General features: G+C 41.3%; 1 non-coding gene across 1 annotated transcript in view; it reads left to right on the top strand.

Annotated features, from left to right (window-relative positions):
- Window positions 1-15,968, top strand: part of LOC136884834 (uncharacterized) — a 54,057-nt gene that overhangs the window by 22,441 nt on the left and 15,648 nt on the right. The window contains exon 3 of the transcript XR_011018935.1: window positions 7,463-7,519. This is a non-coding gene — a transcript (uncharacterized protein). The remainder of the gene's footprint in view (window positions 1-7,462; window positions 7,520-15,968) is intronic.

The raw sequence follows: 15,968 nt of genomic DNA, 5'->3' as shown, positions 1-15,968 counted from the left end.
CCATGTCTGTTATTGCTTTGTTTTTGAAAAGAAAATATAACCTAGTTAAATTTTAAATTAATTTTACATTAACTTTGATTCCGTAGTTTGAAACCCATTCACGCCCGCACCTTCTTACGCCTCTACCTACCGCTAAAACACGGTAACAAGTGGTAGCAGAGCGTGGTTGAATGGGTCTCAATTTAGCCCCTTTTGACGGCTAAACATTGCTTTGATTCGAACTCTAACAATTGTCCCAGTTGCTGGAATTTTTTGAGTTTTTCAAAATTGTTCTGTCATCATGCCCGGCCCTCGCGATGTTCTCCTCCTTAACTATTTGCGCAAAGAGGAGTTGATATACGAGTTAACTATCAGAAATGTGCAATCTGGAGGCACGGTTGCAATCGACACCAACAAGCTTAGAGAGTCCCTTGATTTGCCCATTTCCATCCCCAATTTGGGAGAGAAAGAAATTGATGACTCTCTTTCCACGATCGTCGAGAATATTACTGGGCTAGCATCTGTAGTCAGCTTTTTTGATGAAAACGATCCGTCTCCTAATCAAATTAAGCGTGTGCAAGGCAGGCTGTATCACTTTGCAAATAGAGTTAATGATCTGTTGTCTCTAAAGGTGAATGACGTTCAGAGGAAGGACGCTAATACGCTCCTTGAAACTATTTCTGAATTGTCTAATAAGGTCACTCAATTGCTAACCGGCGAAGTTCCTCCCAAAACTGATCAACCCGCCACAGTGAACGTAGGTAGTGATGAAGAGCCTCCTCAGGGAGAAGTCAATAGGATAACCGTTGCTGCTCAAACTATCTCTGCCCCATCGAACAACGAATCTGAACGCCGTGCGTCATTGGGTAACATCCGCTCGGAATTAACTTCTTTGCCATTGAAACCTTTAACGACTATGTCACCTGGGTTCAGTAGCTTGCCTCATCCATTGGCAATGTTGCTTAGAGGTATCTCTAAGTTTTCCGTCAACACCACCAGTGATGTAATTTCATTTTTAAGATTTCTAGTGGAATTTCAGGATCATGCTCTTGTTTTTTCTCTTTCGCCATGTCAAATTTTGCAAATTATCTATCCGTATGCTATTGGTATTCTCTCTGATAAAATCGTAAGAGCCATTGCCGAGCAATCATCTATTGAGGATTTCCATGCCCATTTGCTAGCTAACTTCATCCCGGCTAGGGCCAGGTCCTCCCTGATTCAGAAGTACTATTACCGTGTACAGCGCTTGGATGAAAACTTGGCTGATTTCATTCAAGATATCAAATTCTACACTAGGGTGTTTGCTCTGCACTTTCCTGAAGATCAGATTGTGCAGGCTATTGTAGAAGGTATTTCGCCATCCTACAGGTCATATTTGTGTTTCGCGGCGTGTCCGCAAACCTTCTCTGAACTTGAAGCATTGGCCGTCTCAGCGGAAGGAGTTAGATACGCCGATTCTTTGCGTGTCGCGAAAGAACCCCCGCCTTCCTTTAGTAACACTCGGCCTCCACCTCGCCGACCAGTCAATCCCCGTAAATGTTATGCTTGCGGGTCGCCTGAACATCTGCGGAATAAGTGTCCTCTGATCAAGTCAAGTGGGACAAGGAATGGAGCAGGGTCATCACAAGGCTGTTTTAAGTGTGGGGCCTTCTCACATATCGCCAAGAATTGCCCAAACTCAAATAGCACCCCCTCCTGCTCAACTTCTGGTGCAAATTCCAGCTATTCCAATAATAAAAAGTGACTAGTGGCGTCGGCTGAGCCGACTAATCCATCTTCCCGAGACTTAGCCCCTAGTAAACAGGTTGTAAATGCAGAGAACGACCAGCCTTCAAATTCATCTTTTGAATGCCCTAAAGAGTGTCTTAGGATTGCGGCGGATACCCCCGCACCTGTTCCTTTTCTTAAGATTGAGTTAAATAACGAGCCTATAACAGCTCTCTTAGATTCAGGCAGTGTTTGTTCCATTATTTCGGCTGATTGGTATTCTAAATTGAAATCTGTTTGTAAACTCCCTGACTATGACTCATCTCCTGTTAAATATGTTTCGGCTAATTCATCTCCATTAGAAATTCTAGGTTCCTTACATGTCAAAATTCGGGTTTTTAAATTTACATGGAAGATCAAATTGTTTGTGGCCAAGCGTTTGTCTTGCCCCATCATATTGGGAGCGGACTTCATTTCTCACACTGGTCTTGTGCTCGATCTCCAGAGTAGGTCGTGCACATTCAAATTTGCGTCCAATTGTAGAACTCCCTTGTTAAAGTGTAATGCTGTATCATGTTCATCTATTTCGCCTACCCAGGATGAGATGTTGTTAGACCTTAGACATCTACCTGAGGAGCAGGCTGATAGTATTCGGAAATTGTGTCAGTCATTTCCCGAGGTGTTCTCTGATACTCTTGGTGTTACTGACCTTATTGAATACAAAATTGAGGTCACGGATTCAATTCCTGTCCGTTTTCCACCGTATAGGCTATCTCCACCTAAAATGAAGGCTCTGAAAGAAATCATCGATCAGATGTTGAAAGATGGTATTATTAGGCCCTCTAAGTCAGCGTATTCTTCGCCTATTTTTCTAGTCCCGAAACCCCAAGGAGGCTTCAGGCCTGTCATTGATTACAGGGCTCTCAATCGGAAGGTGGTGTTGCAATCTGTGCCCCTTCCCGACCTTCATTCTTGCTTTTCATGGTTTCGTAAGGCCAAGTTCTTCACCATCTTGGACTTGAATCAGGCCTATAATCAAATTCCCCTTGCCGAAGAGTCTAAACATCTTACAGCGTTTGCCACGGACTGGAATTTATATGAATACAACCGCGTGCCTTTCGGGCTCCCCACGGGGGCAGCTGTGCTCACTAGGCTACTAGATAGGGTCTTTTCCGACATCAAATTTGAGTACTTATATCACTACTTGGATGATGTCGTCGTATTTTCCGAAACCTTTGAAGAACATCTAGATCATTTGCGAGAAGTTCTCAATCGCCTTCGTAAGGCTGGGTTAACTGTTAAGTTGTCCAAGGTTGCCTTTGCTAAGCCCTCTATGTCATTCCTAGGGCATATTGTGTCACCTGATGGTGTAGCAGTCGATCATTCTAGAACACAGGCCATCCGTGATTTTAAACCTCCCAAGGACATTAAAGGTATCGCCAGGTTCATTGGCATGGTGAATTTCTTCAGGAAGTTCATTCCTAATTTTGCTAATAGAGCGGCGCCCTTAAACCTTCTTCGTAGGAAAGGCATCAAATTCGAGTGGGGACCTTCTCAACAAGCCGCTTTTGAAGATCTGAAATTAGCTCTCTGTAATGCCCCTGTACTTGCTATGCCTGATTTCTCGAAGAAATTCATCGTCCAAACCGACGCATCGTCGTCAGCAGTAGCTGCAGTTCTTCTTCAAGAGACTGAACTAGGGAGGCGACCCATCGCCTATGCGTCTAGGACATTGTCAGCTCAAGAAGCAAAGTACTCCATATATGAGCTTGAAGGTTTGGCAGTCTTATTCGCCTTAGAAAAGTTCCGTCTCTATCTGGAACACGTCAAATTCGATCTGGAGACAGATAATCAAGCCTTAAGCTGGGTCTTAGGTAGGCCGCGTCGTACAGGTCGTATAGCCCGTTGGGCCATCCGTATTTCTGCCTTCCAATTCGATGTACAGCATATCAGAGGTACTGAAAATGTTGTTGCCGATGGACTCAGCCGTATGTTTCATAACGACGTAGAGACCCACGAACCGGTCGACAGTTCATCACCTTCCGAGTCAATACTATCTGGTGTTAATGCCATCTTAACAGATGCTCCCATGCTTTTTAGGGATATTAAGAAATACCAACGTGAAGATCCGACGCTGGCTCCGATAATGGAAACCCTTTCTTCTGGGGAACATGCTGTCCCTTATGTTCTGAGGAATGGTGTTCTATGTTGCCCTTCGAGGCATGATAAGTTGATGAAAGTTGTTGTTCCAGCGGTTCTTGTACCTATGATCTTCAAATACTATCATGAGACCCCATTGGGGGGGCATCTTGGAATCTTTAAAACTCGTGAAAAGATTCGTGAAATGTTCATATGGAAAGGTATGGACGGTGAAATTCGGGAACTTGTAAAAGCTTGTAAATCTTGTTTGATCAGTAAACCCACCATGTCCACTAAAGTAGGCCTTTTGTCTTCTCATCAAGCGTCGCGCCCCGTGGAACGCCTGTATATCGATTATGTGGGACCCTTCCCCAGTCAAAGGGTAATGCCAACAAGTTCATCTTTGTGTGTGTAGATGGTTTTACAAGATTTTCCTGGTTATTTCCGACTAAGCTGGCTACCGCTCAGTCCACCATTACTTGCCTAAATTCTATTTTTGCTTCTTTTGGTCCGTGCCAATACATTGTATCTGATAATGCTAAAGCTTTTACATCAAATCTGTTTCGTAAATTCTGTTTTGACTTGTCCATCTCTCATGTAACTACATCTGCTTATTACCCTCAACCATCTCTGGCTGAACGGGTTAACCGTAATCTCAGGTCCGCACTTATTGCCTATCATCATGAAGATCATTCTAGGTGGGACACGTCCCTGCATTGGATAGCTTTTGCTTTGAATTCAGCGGTTCATGAATCTCACAAGTTTACTCCAGCTTCTTTGATGTTTAAGTTTGTCCCCAACTCGCCGCTCTCTAACCTCTGGTCTCTGAATGACATTCTGCCCGAGACAATAGATCCGGACAACATTAAAGATCTTTGGAAGAAGGCTAAAGCTAATCTTAAAGTATCTCATGAAAAGGTTAGGGAAAGGTATGATCGTGGACGGAGACCCACCACCTTGAAGGTAGGTGACCAGGTTATGGTCAAAAATTTTGTTCCCGCGGGCAAGCTTGCCCCCAGATTTCATGGGCCTTGTATCATTCTCGATTTTCTTACGCCGGTTACCTTATTGCTAAGTAATCCAGCCACCGAGAGGATATTTATAGAGTTCACCTGTCCCAGGTGAAACCGGTGTAATTTCTGTGTTAACTTGCTTCATATTATTTTGAAAGGTTATATTTTTTTTTTTTGAGTTTCACTTTAAGTCATTCTGCCCCTTCTGTAATATTTTGGTTTTAGATGTAAGCCTTGTGTAAAACCTGCCCCGACCCGTTAAACTGCCATCCTGTTCTTGCCACGGCCATTACCACGCTCCCGTCTCCTGCTCCACCTTACACTGTGGCTTCATAATAGTAAATGCCATGGATATCTACACGCCGCTGGCCCCTCAACCTCTCCACAAGCCTGTACCCTCAAAGAAAATGATTGTCCAACACAATTCTGCCGCCTAGCTTTAATGTTTCAGCGCCCACGCAGCCGCGCAGCGCCGTGCAGCGACTGGGGAGGGGGATGGGCCCCCTCCTCACCAGCGAGGACGACATGTGCACGGCGAGCCGGAGCTCACCTCCCGGCCAAGGCTGATGTGCGGCGCACGACCTGCTACATGCCCGCAGCCTGTATCTTTTCACCGCGGGCGCGGCGTACTTCAACACCTCTGCTCCCCTCATAGTGCGGGCGAGCGGTATCTCAGGGTACTTGAGGGGTCCGAGCGGCCTCCGTTGGACGCAAGCTGCAACGGCCGGTCCGGCCATTCGACTCAATCTACATCAACTACATGGACAGTCACCATAAGCAATAACTACACTTGGGAATTCAACTACAATATTTGGTGGACATTGCAAAATTTTTCTTCACCTTTAAGTGTTAAAAGTTTATCTTCAGAAATTCAAATTCTACAAACATAAAGACTTTCATTCACCTGCAACAACAACATTTTGAAACTGAATTAAGAAATCTTGTAAATGCTTCTGCTATCTATCTTCGTATCAACATCATTACTTGGACTTTGTTTCAAACTGATTTCATGTGTCACCCCTGGAGGAACTTTTGGGGGGGGAGGTCTGTACCGGGCGGTACACCTCTACACCGTTTATTTAAAAGTTGCGCCAGTTGAAACTCCTCTTCTGGAGGAAGGTTGAACTTTATCTATTCTATTAATTCTCTACTTTCTCAGTAGATGTCACCACGTGGAAAATTTTGAGTTTTTGAACTGTGTCACTTTTGATGTGTTTTTGTTTCGCTTGAAGTAAGAAGTGTGAACTTTCTCTTCTAGAGGACACTACTGAAGAATTACACTAGTGCAACCTAGTGCGAAATCAAAGAACTATTTTGTTGGAGAAATTTTTATTTCAAGAGTTTGTTCTTTGTTAAATTTCTTTCTGTCATGGTTTAAGTTGGCTGTATACCCCTCTTTTTCCCCTTATTTTGGATCTAGCCAATCCCGCGTTTCTTTAATTAATTTTCCACCAATAATGTGTTTCTTCTTCCTCTATGTAGGGGTTTCTTTTCCCTAGCCAATAAAAACTTTGAGGGAGGGTGTTTTATTTCCCCTAACGCCTAGAATCTTCCGCGAGAGGATATAAACTGCTGATTTTGGGGTCTCCGGGCCACTTCTGTTCCATCTTTCAGTGTATTAAGTACATAGCAGGAGGCGGGAAGCGCCTCTTTCTTCTTCAGCTGTTCAACACCAGGTAATGGCCTATTAATAACTTCTTTTCTTGCTAGGTCGGCAGTTTAACACTCGCGGTGGGTTCGAAGCATTTCCATCATGTAACCTTTTCCTAAAATGTAATTACTCTTTTCATCTTTTTCTTGTAAAGCTACATATTGGGATAGAGAGTGCTAACCCTCTCGAGCTCCCACTCACATTTGTTTTGAGGTGAACTTATTTTCTCAAACTATTCTTCGTTTATGTAATGTAAAGTGTTCTTCTCTAAGTCACCTCTGTAGTATGGGATTAGCCCTTGCGTTAGCGGCCCAGAGCCAGATTAGGTTTTAAAAAACAAAGTGTATTAGGAGTGCAAGATCGCCTCCTCTCAAATTGTTATTTTAGAGGTCATGTAATCAACCTTCTTTCATGTAATAGACCTCTGTAGGTTGGGTATTTTACCCCTGTGAATACGTCCTTAGAGGACAGCTTGAAGGTAGAGTTTGGTGTGGCCTTTGAGAGGCTTAAATTTTAAGAGCGGATCGCTCTTTTGAAAATGGAGTGTCATATGCCTCGTGGAGGCTTTTCTGTGTAATTCGGAGCCAGGGGCTCCTAGGGATGAATGGGGTTTTCTGCCCCTCTGTTAAAACTTGTGTTTGTGGTAAAACTGAGCTGATCGCTGAAGTCAGGGCGTGAAGCCCAAAACCTGTAAATATTGTATCTCCCCTTGTTTTGCTACATTGTACCTGCCATGTCTGTTATTGCTTTGTTTTTGAAAAGAAAATATAACCTAGTTAAATTTTAAATTAATTTTACATTAACTTTGATTCCGTAGTTTGAAACCCATTCACGCCCGCACCTTCTTACGCCTCTACCTACCGCTAAAACACGGTAACATTAATAATAATATATATTTCTGGTATCTTTTTTTTCAGTAAACACCAGCGGAAGTAATTTCTGCCTCATTCTCTTATAACAATTTCTGTTGCAGTGTGAAAAGGACCGGAAAATAGAGATAAAGGAGGAACCTGTCTGGCTTGAAAGCAAGGCAAGTACATCTTTAATAATTATTATTCCTGATTACTTTATAGTGATTGGAACTTAATTGATATTCAAAACATTTTCAGAACTATATGTTACAAAGTATTTCTTCTGGAATTATGTTCAGTGCATAACAAGAGGCATAAAAGGTACATTGTCAGATGTTTTATTGTATTCTCCTTTCATGGCATGACAAATCTAGGTGGTAGTCTGGTAGGTGTACTGTATGTTGTTGCTGTCAGTGGCCATCAGATGAGTGGTGATGGCATGCTGGATTTCGTTCATTGTTATATGAAATAGGGGATAGTTGTTGACATTATTTTTACCCAGGGATAGTTTAATGTTTGGTTACATAATGCTAATCATTTTCAGTATAAATTAACTGGGCAGGCCCTGTTCTTTAGATAATGAGGGTCTTCATCTTACCTACTGGGCCCTGGTAAGATTCCCAGTGAGTTTGAGATATCAGTACCTGAAACTTAGTGCTGATTCAGGATCCTATCAGTGCTATGGACTTTCTCTTTATTTGGTAAAACTACTATAGTCACATTTAGGTTACTGTTCATGACAAAATTACTGGTTTTGACAGATTGGGTTTGTTTCACCTAAAATCTTGAGAGGATCGAGTCCATTAGTTCAGTATTGATCATTCTGTATTACCTTTTTTGGCAACATATTTATATTGACATGTATATGAGGAGTTTGCTCATTATTGATTTTTTCTCATCTTTTCTCCTGATTTGATAAATTTTATAACACTGATGCTCAACTTTGATAACTGGATTTTTCAGTTAATTATATAATTGGCCTGTTTGGTCATGGAGGGAAGTTTTTGGTGTACTTTTTTCAAGTCTTTAGTTGTTTTTTTACAATTTCTTGTGCTGTGTTCTCTCTCTTTCCACATAATTTAAATTTTCCTTTTTTATTGATAAAGCTACAATACTATGAACCATTGTGTTGAGTTTTTGTGAATTATATTCACGCGAACAAGCAGAACATCCAACAGTTTTTGAGGCCACTGAAAAACAAATTTTAGAGAGTTATCGAGGGGAGGGGGGTGGATTATATATACTCCTCTACTTGAACAATCTGTGGCATGCTCAGGATGGTCATGGCTTGTTGGCAGTGCTGGCGGCACTTCTGGATGGAGCAGTAGGGGCAATTCGTGAAATTGGTGTCCTTGCAGTTGTAAGTACTCAGGAGTGGTACTTAAAGAATGCCATCAAAATATGACCCCATGGCAACAAAAGTGATTCAACCTAGAAGGATATGTGAACACCACCAGGTCGTTCTCAGTACTGAGTCCAATCCAGTGGCCTGAGAGTTACTCATCCAGGTAGCAATACAACTTCTATTCATCAGTAAGATTTAGTCCCAACTTGTTGGATCTTCAAAATTACCAGAATTATGATAAGTACAACTGCAATGCTTCAAGGTACGGCATAAATGTCACATTGCTCGTAAGGCTTCCTACACCATTGCTTTTGAGATTGCACAGGTGGATAAAACTAGGGGAGTACTATTCTTATTCCCTGTTAGGGTGAGGAATTTACAGAGCTCATGTGGATAGTTAAGTATTCCACTGATATGAAAAGTAACTTTATACTTCATTTAAAAACCAGTTAATGGCAAAATTTGTGACCTCCTTTTCCACCATGATATTACAACACTGGTATCATCTGACCTGATTATGTGGCTGTAGGTACTGCAACAGCTGTATTAATATTCTGTGAAATGTGCAACAACTGAACAAATGTTGTAACAATCTTATTATTGTTATCATTTTAGAAACAGTGTCCAGCAGGATTTCAGCCATTTAGTTTGGGAGCAAGTCTGGAGGTTTCGAATGGTAGGGCAGGCCATGACGTTAGTACTATAAAATGATTGTAGTAAATATAAGTTCAAATAGAGTGCTCTAAGACCTTTCTAATGGATGCACTGCCCAGCCATGGTTGCATACCACCCTTTTAACGTAAGCTGGACATGCACTAATTACATAGTGTATAACTGTTTAGGTAAATATGCAATCATTATTTTCAGCAAAGTTATATTATAATTATCCATTTCAGGTGTAATAATGATAACTAAATATGTTTTAGCTCCGGGGTCTTGCCTTTCTTTTTATTGTTGTTTGAGTTCTTGTAACTGAAAAACTACTGGATATATTTGAACCCACATTTAGAATCCTCTTATCCGTGGATAATTTTTGTTTCAATATAATTTCAACATCAATGAACTGAGTGGGGATTTATGTGAAACCCGAAACAGTGATTTTACTTGCCCAAAAAATGTACGTGGCCAACCTTATTTGAAATCTACCAATCTTACTGGAAATCTATTTGTAAAACTTTCTCCTCATGTAGACTATTTTGATAAGAGGATTAATGAGGGCGATATCTTTTCGGAATGTCTTAGAACCATAATTCCTAAAGCACATATCCTGTGAGAAACATTCTTTCTAGTTGAAAGGAACTTCACTTTTATTGTAAATCACTTAGTTTTAATATTCACATGAAACGGTAGGCGTGCTGACATAATACCACTTTGAGAGGTCTGATGAGACAGACTGTACATGAGAGTGAAATTTACTGAGACAGCGGTTAGCATCCTATTTTGCAGTCTCAGAAGTCACTGATGCGGACTAGGCACCACACCTGACAATGTTTTCAACCTCAAAACTCTTCGAACTCTTTCCCACGATACACTTCCAGCACCCCTGTTAATGGCCAGTCGATCCAGTTCTTCCCATCAGCTGCAACCAGCACCACATCCTCTTCTCCAATGTTTTTAGACATCTTATTTTGCTTCTGGATCAACTGACTTAGGTACTCTTCTCAGAATCTTGTTGCAGCTGTAATAGAAATCAAAATCTCCTTGATAAGTTCACAGAATCCTGTTGATCTAATTCTAGTATTCCCATCCAGACATCGTCTTGCAAAATACTTCAAGGTGAAAGTTGGTTGAGATCTTCAGGCTTCTCAGGCAAGCTGGTAAGAGGACTGAAATTAACCATGGCTTCCCACTCGCACGTAGATTTGTCATTTTTTCGTAACACAATGAAGCTCTCCCAAGGACGCATCTCAAATTTCTCTTTACTATCTGAATCAGATTTTTCCAACAACCACCCCACTAGCCTGCTGTGGGAGGGTTAATCCTCTACTGTATTCCCTGCATTATGGACTCTCTTTCTGTGTGGTTTTAGTTGTCACTTCAAAACAAATTATCTGTAACAGTTGTGAATTATGTTCCATTGTTGTTGTAGTCATTTCTGGTCTTTCAGAGCGAGTGATGAACTGTCGAAATCTCAGTAAAAATCCATTCGTTACGAAATTGCTGACCAGTTTCAAGTACACTGCCCTACACACGACATACATAAAAAGCATAATACACCCCTTCCATTTTATTTTTCAGTATCAAGAGTTCAGCAAGGTCTACACCTGTCACCTCAAATACCTCAGCATCTTTTATTGTTTTCTGATAGAGTTCCGGTATCAGCATCCACCTACTTAGCTTCATGTCGTTTTTCATCTTACACATCTTGACAGTATGGCTTGGCTGCTTCCTCATACTTGAATAACCGAAAATCTTTTATGCAAGTGCAACAGTAACATGTGAGTACCAACGTATAATATTCTAACATGTTCCTCATGTATTAGAAGTTGCACCAGAAGATGTTTACTCGTTAGTACCGTAGGACATCTGAAGTCCTCACTATCTTCCTTTCAATGATCTTTGTTTATACAGACAAATTTCCTTCACAGTCTTATATCGTGCAAAGTGACTTCCACCTGGAAATCCCTTCACTCTGAGAAACCTCTTCTTGAAGTAATTAAATGAGTAACTTTCCTGATGCCTTTATTTCATCCTTCGTTGTCTCTCCCACAAGTGTTTCTCTCACATTCCGTCTATTGTTATTAGTAAACCACAAAAACCAGGTGACCATTCTGGAAATCTTGATGTAGAAGAAGAATATTCCAGATACCAAGGAGGATCCCCGGAGGTAACAGCATAAGTCACAGTTTCCTTGTCTCTTTCACGATCAACTTCCTCTTCTCACATGGCAACTTCACTGGAAGACCACTTTTCTTCTCCCAGCTCCACCACGATCTTCCCTCCTCTTGGATTCCTCTAAAAACTCATCCACATTGCAACTTCATGAAGGCAAATCAGCTGGATAAATTCTGCATTAATGCTGCCACTCTGCTCTGTAGGAGAAAATCAATGTTTCCTTCAGCCTATTTTGTACAAAGGCACCCTTCTTTGTCCATATCAATGCAATGTCCAAAGATAGTAGTGCACATCAATGAGCCTGAGACTGTCTTTTTATAGTGGTTAACATTCAAACACTAGTACAGAAGGAAAGTAATTCTAGTCGAGGTGTTGTATTTCCCTTAAACGGTGCTACCCTCCTTTTTGAATATATTAGCTGCAGACTGATTTCATCGATGCTTGCTTCTGCTTGATACAGCTGCAACATAAGCATATTTACTAGCATCACAGTATGTATGAAATTAATAAGACTTTCTTACAGTCAGCCCTGGTAAATCATCTTGATATAATGGTACAAGCTTATTGAGGTAATTGTTCATTCCACTTTATGAAGATGTCTTTTGTTTCTGATAGTACTGCTGTGTCCCAACTTATTTTCTGCTCCCAACTGTATTGCAGCAAAACTTTTGGCATCAGAGACACAGGATGAGAGAAATCAATAGGGACAAAGACAGATAAAATACTTCATCTTGTTGCAGGTTTATTATGAATTTTGCAATGTTTTTTGTGACAAAACCTGGCAGCCCCACTACTGGAGAGACTGAGTCTTCTGTCCCTGAAAAATGCCTGCTACTCTCCCATCTACTCGGCGATGATAAAAGACCTTGAAGCTTGTATGAGTATGATTTTCCCGTCAGAGAAATTGATCAACCCTCTTTACTGACACATGTAGGAATGCCTTTCTTATGTCCAAGATCACACCCGCTAGCCTCTCTCTAAATTTTAACAGAACAGAGGGAATAAGTTTGAGTAAGTTTTTTTTTGCTAGTTGCTTTACGTCGCACCGACACAGATAGGTCTTATGGCGACGATGGGACAGGGAAGGGCTAGGAGTGGGAAGGAAGCGGCCGTGGCCTTAATTAAGGTACAGCCCCAGCATTTGCCTGGTGTGAAAATGGGAAACCACGGAAAACCATTTTCAGGGCTGCCGACAGTGGGGTTTGAACCTACTATCTCCCGAATACTGGATACTGGCCGCACTTAAGCGACTTCAGCTATCGAGCTCGGTTGAGTAAGTTTGGACCTTTGTCATTCAGTGACAACTCTCTCTTACTTTTACTGGATATGTCAAATATGGGCCTAATTCACATAGTTGCACTGTCCTTAAAAACACTCCGATGAGGTAGAATGTAGCCTTTTGCCTATAGCCCCTCCATAATGTCTTTCTTCAAAAATACCATCTTTAGCCCATTCTTGCAGTACAGCATCATACTCTTCAAATTAATTCTCACAGATAATTTTCTCAGTCATAGAACATAGTCTATTTTCTGCAACATTGCTGTGTCGTATATTACTTGTTTCTCAACTCTTGTGTCAAGAGGGCAATGATGTTGGTGAAATCACGCTTAAGGAATTGGAAAGGATGGTAGATAAACTCCGTTGTCATAAAGCAGCAGGAATAAATGGAATTAAACCTGAAATGCTGAAGTGTATTGGGAAGGAAGGGTTGAAAGGGCTTCATAAAATAAGATTATCATGGCGTGTTATTAAGGTACCTACAAATTGGATGAAAGCTGTAGTTGCAACTATCTAATAAGCAAGCAAAGAGGAAGTATTGAAAGAGTTATCAAGGTATCTTAATAATCAGTATACCAGGCAACTTGTTCAATGGCATCTTGGAAGGGAGGGTGAGATCAGTGGTTCAGAGGAAGTAGGATGAAAAGCATTGTCGTTTCAGATGATAAAGTGGCTGTCAGGATTGTATTTTCTGTATTTGCCAGCATTTTGAAAAATCTTTTTTGTTCGTAGTTTACAAAGATCATCTGCTAAAAGGTATAAAATGTCAAGAAGGGATTCAGTAAGGTGAAAATTTAGTAAGCAATCGGGCATATGGTGACAAGTTTATCTTAAGGGCAGATTTTGCAAAGAGCCTGCAGTCTGCTATCTTGGAACTTGAAAATATGAGTATGGTATGAAAATTAGCCTATCTAAGACTAAATTGATGTCAGTACATAAGACATCCAAGATTATTGAATGTCAGATTGGGGATATGAAGTTGGAACAGATAGATCATTTCGGATATTTAGGATGTGTGTGCTCCCAGGCTGGTAATATATTGTAACGTGTTGGCGGGGTAAATAAATGAATAAATGCGTACAGCACCTGGTAGCAACCTATTTCTAAGATTTATTAACTAAGCACTACAATTACAGATTTACACACACACACACAGACGATAGCCGAGCTTACAACTTACACACGTTCACGGTCATACACTTACAGACGTTTCGCGCTCTCTCTCTTAGTTTCTCTTATGTTCCATCTACAATGACACACACACATACACACAGAGTCATCGATTATTTGCAGTACACTCTCTCAGCCACTCAGTCACACTCGTTAGCGCTGTCACGGTCCACAGCCTACATGTCAGCCTCGCAGGTCGGGATAGTATCCGCTGTTCACTCAACCTGTTGAACTCCGAAGTCTTCACACATCGTCTCCTAGTGTTCCCTTTTTCACCACTCCAGAACACTCCAGGTTCTCCTCCAGCAGCCAGCCTCAAGGGACACACACACACACACACACACACACACGTCAGGAAAACAGGAACGAGTCTTCGGCTCCGACAGACAGATACTCGATTAGGCTGACATCTCAGCCCAGGCTACCATTGACTGCGCTCTCCGCTCACTCACTCACTCTGAACAATTCTCATGGACTAGCTCTCACTGACTCACTCTGTAGGCAAGTAACTGCTCTTTTATACCTGCACCAGTCCTTCTGGAATAGTCCGGATGTTTGATGGATTGAGGGATCTCGCGAAATAGAACACTCCAGATTAGTCTTCCAGTCATTTCCATAGTTTGCTGCAGCGCGACCGCAGATAGAAGTGAGAAGGGGCGGCCCAGCGCTTGAGTGTTGCTTGCGGATTGGCGCGCTCGAGCGTAAGGGGGGTGGGGCGATGGGTGACGGCCCCGGCACGTAGCGAGTTAGCATGGCGGACTCAACATCCATTACAATATAGTAAGTGAACTTGAATCCAGCTAATGCAGTCTGCTCACAGTTGGAATCAACAGTATTTTTTAAGAATGAAGTCAGCTCCTGGATGAAACTGTCTTAACATAGGTGTGTTTTCAGACCAACTTTGCTTTACGGAAGTATGAGCTTGGTGGACTCGGGAGAACTTATTCACAACTTAGAAGTAACAGACATGAAATTTGCAAGAATGATTGCTGGTAAAAATAAGTGAGAACAATGGCAGGAAGGTGCTTGATATGAAGAGATAAAAGGTAAATTAGGATTGAACTCATTGGATGGAGCTGTAGTCATGAAGCGCATCATCACGGGGTCACGAATGGAGGAATGGAGGAGGGTAGGTTAGCTAAAAAAATGATGGAGTTGGTCATCAAGGGTAAGCAGATTACAGGGAGACCAAGGCAATGATGATTAGACTCAGTTTCTAATGATGTAAAGATAAGAGATATAGAACTAGTTTGAAATAGAGGATTGTTGTGGTGATAAATACAATCACAGAGGCTTGCAGACTGAACACCAAGAGGAATAACAGTCTATAATGGTGATGTATGTATGTATCTATTCCTTTAACAGGTCATTTCATAATGTGCTCTTGGATGACACAGTGTCCGTGTTTGCTGCTATTGGCAGCATGGTCTGAAGTTATCCGGAAAATTCCTCTATTCTTTATGCAGTACTAATTGCTAAATGCACTTTTTACATACAATTTAGGGGGAAAAGTTCCACATGGGTCGATGCTGTGAACAAATAGCATTTTTTTTACATACAGTTATGAGTTTATCTCCTTGTTATGTGATGTACAATAATGCTATCTGATTTGAGTGCTGGTTCACTTTTAGTTCACCTTCTTATTGGTAATTTTTGATCAGTCAGTCCCATTAAGGAAGAGTCTCGCTATTAGAATAAGCATGAACCAAAATTTTCAAGGAATGTTCCTTCTCATCTTAATTTTGCCATTCAGAATATTGATGATAATAATAAGAATTGTGGTCTGTTGCTGATTTTTTGAGCTGACATCCATAGGAAATCAAGAATGTCTAAGCAAAGAACAATAAATGTGTCAAATCTTCTGTACTGTGCATCTCAACCATGTAGGCTCATTACACTGCACCAATCCACATGTGTCAGTGCTTGTGCACTATGAAAGAATTATAAGTTTATAGGACTCTATTAGATCCTCATATTCAATACAAGATAGGAATTGCATT

Source organism: Anabrus simplex, chromosome 13, assembly GCF_040414725.1.
Source record: "Anabrus simplex isolate iqAnaSimp1 chromosome 13, ASM4041472v1, whole genome shotgun sequence".
NCBI classification, from domain to species: Eukaryota; Metazoa; Arthropoda; class Insecta; order Orthoptera; family Tettigoniidae; genus Anabrus; species Anabrus simplex.
The sequence above is the reverse complement of the archived record's forward strand: the minus strand, read 5'-3'. Positions and strand labels throughout refer to the sequence as shown.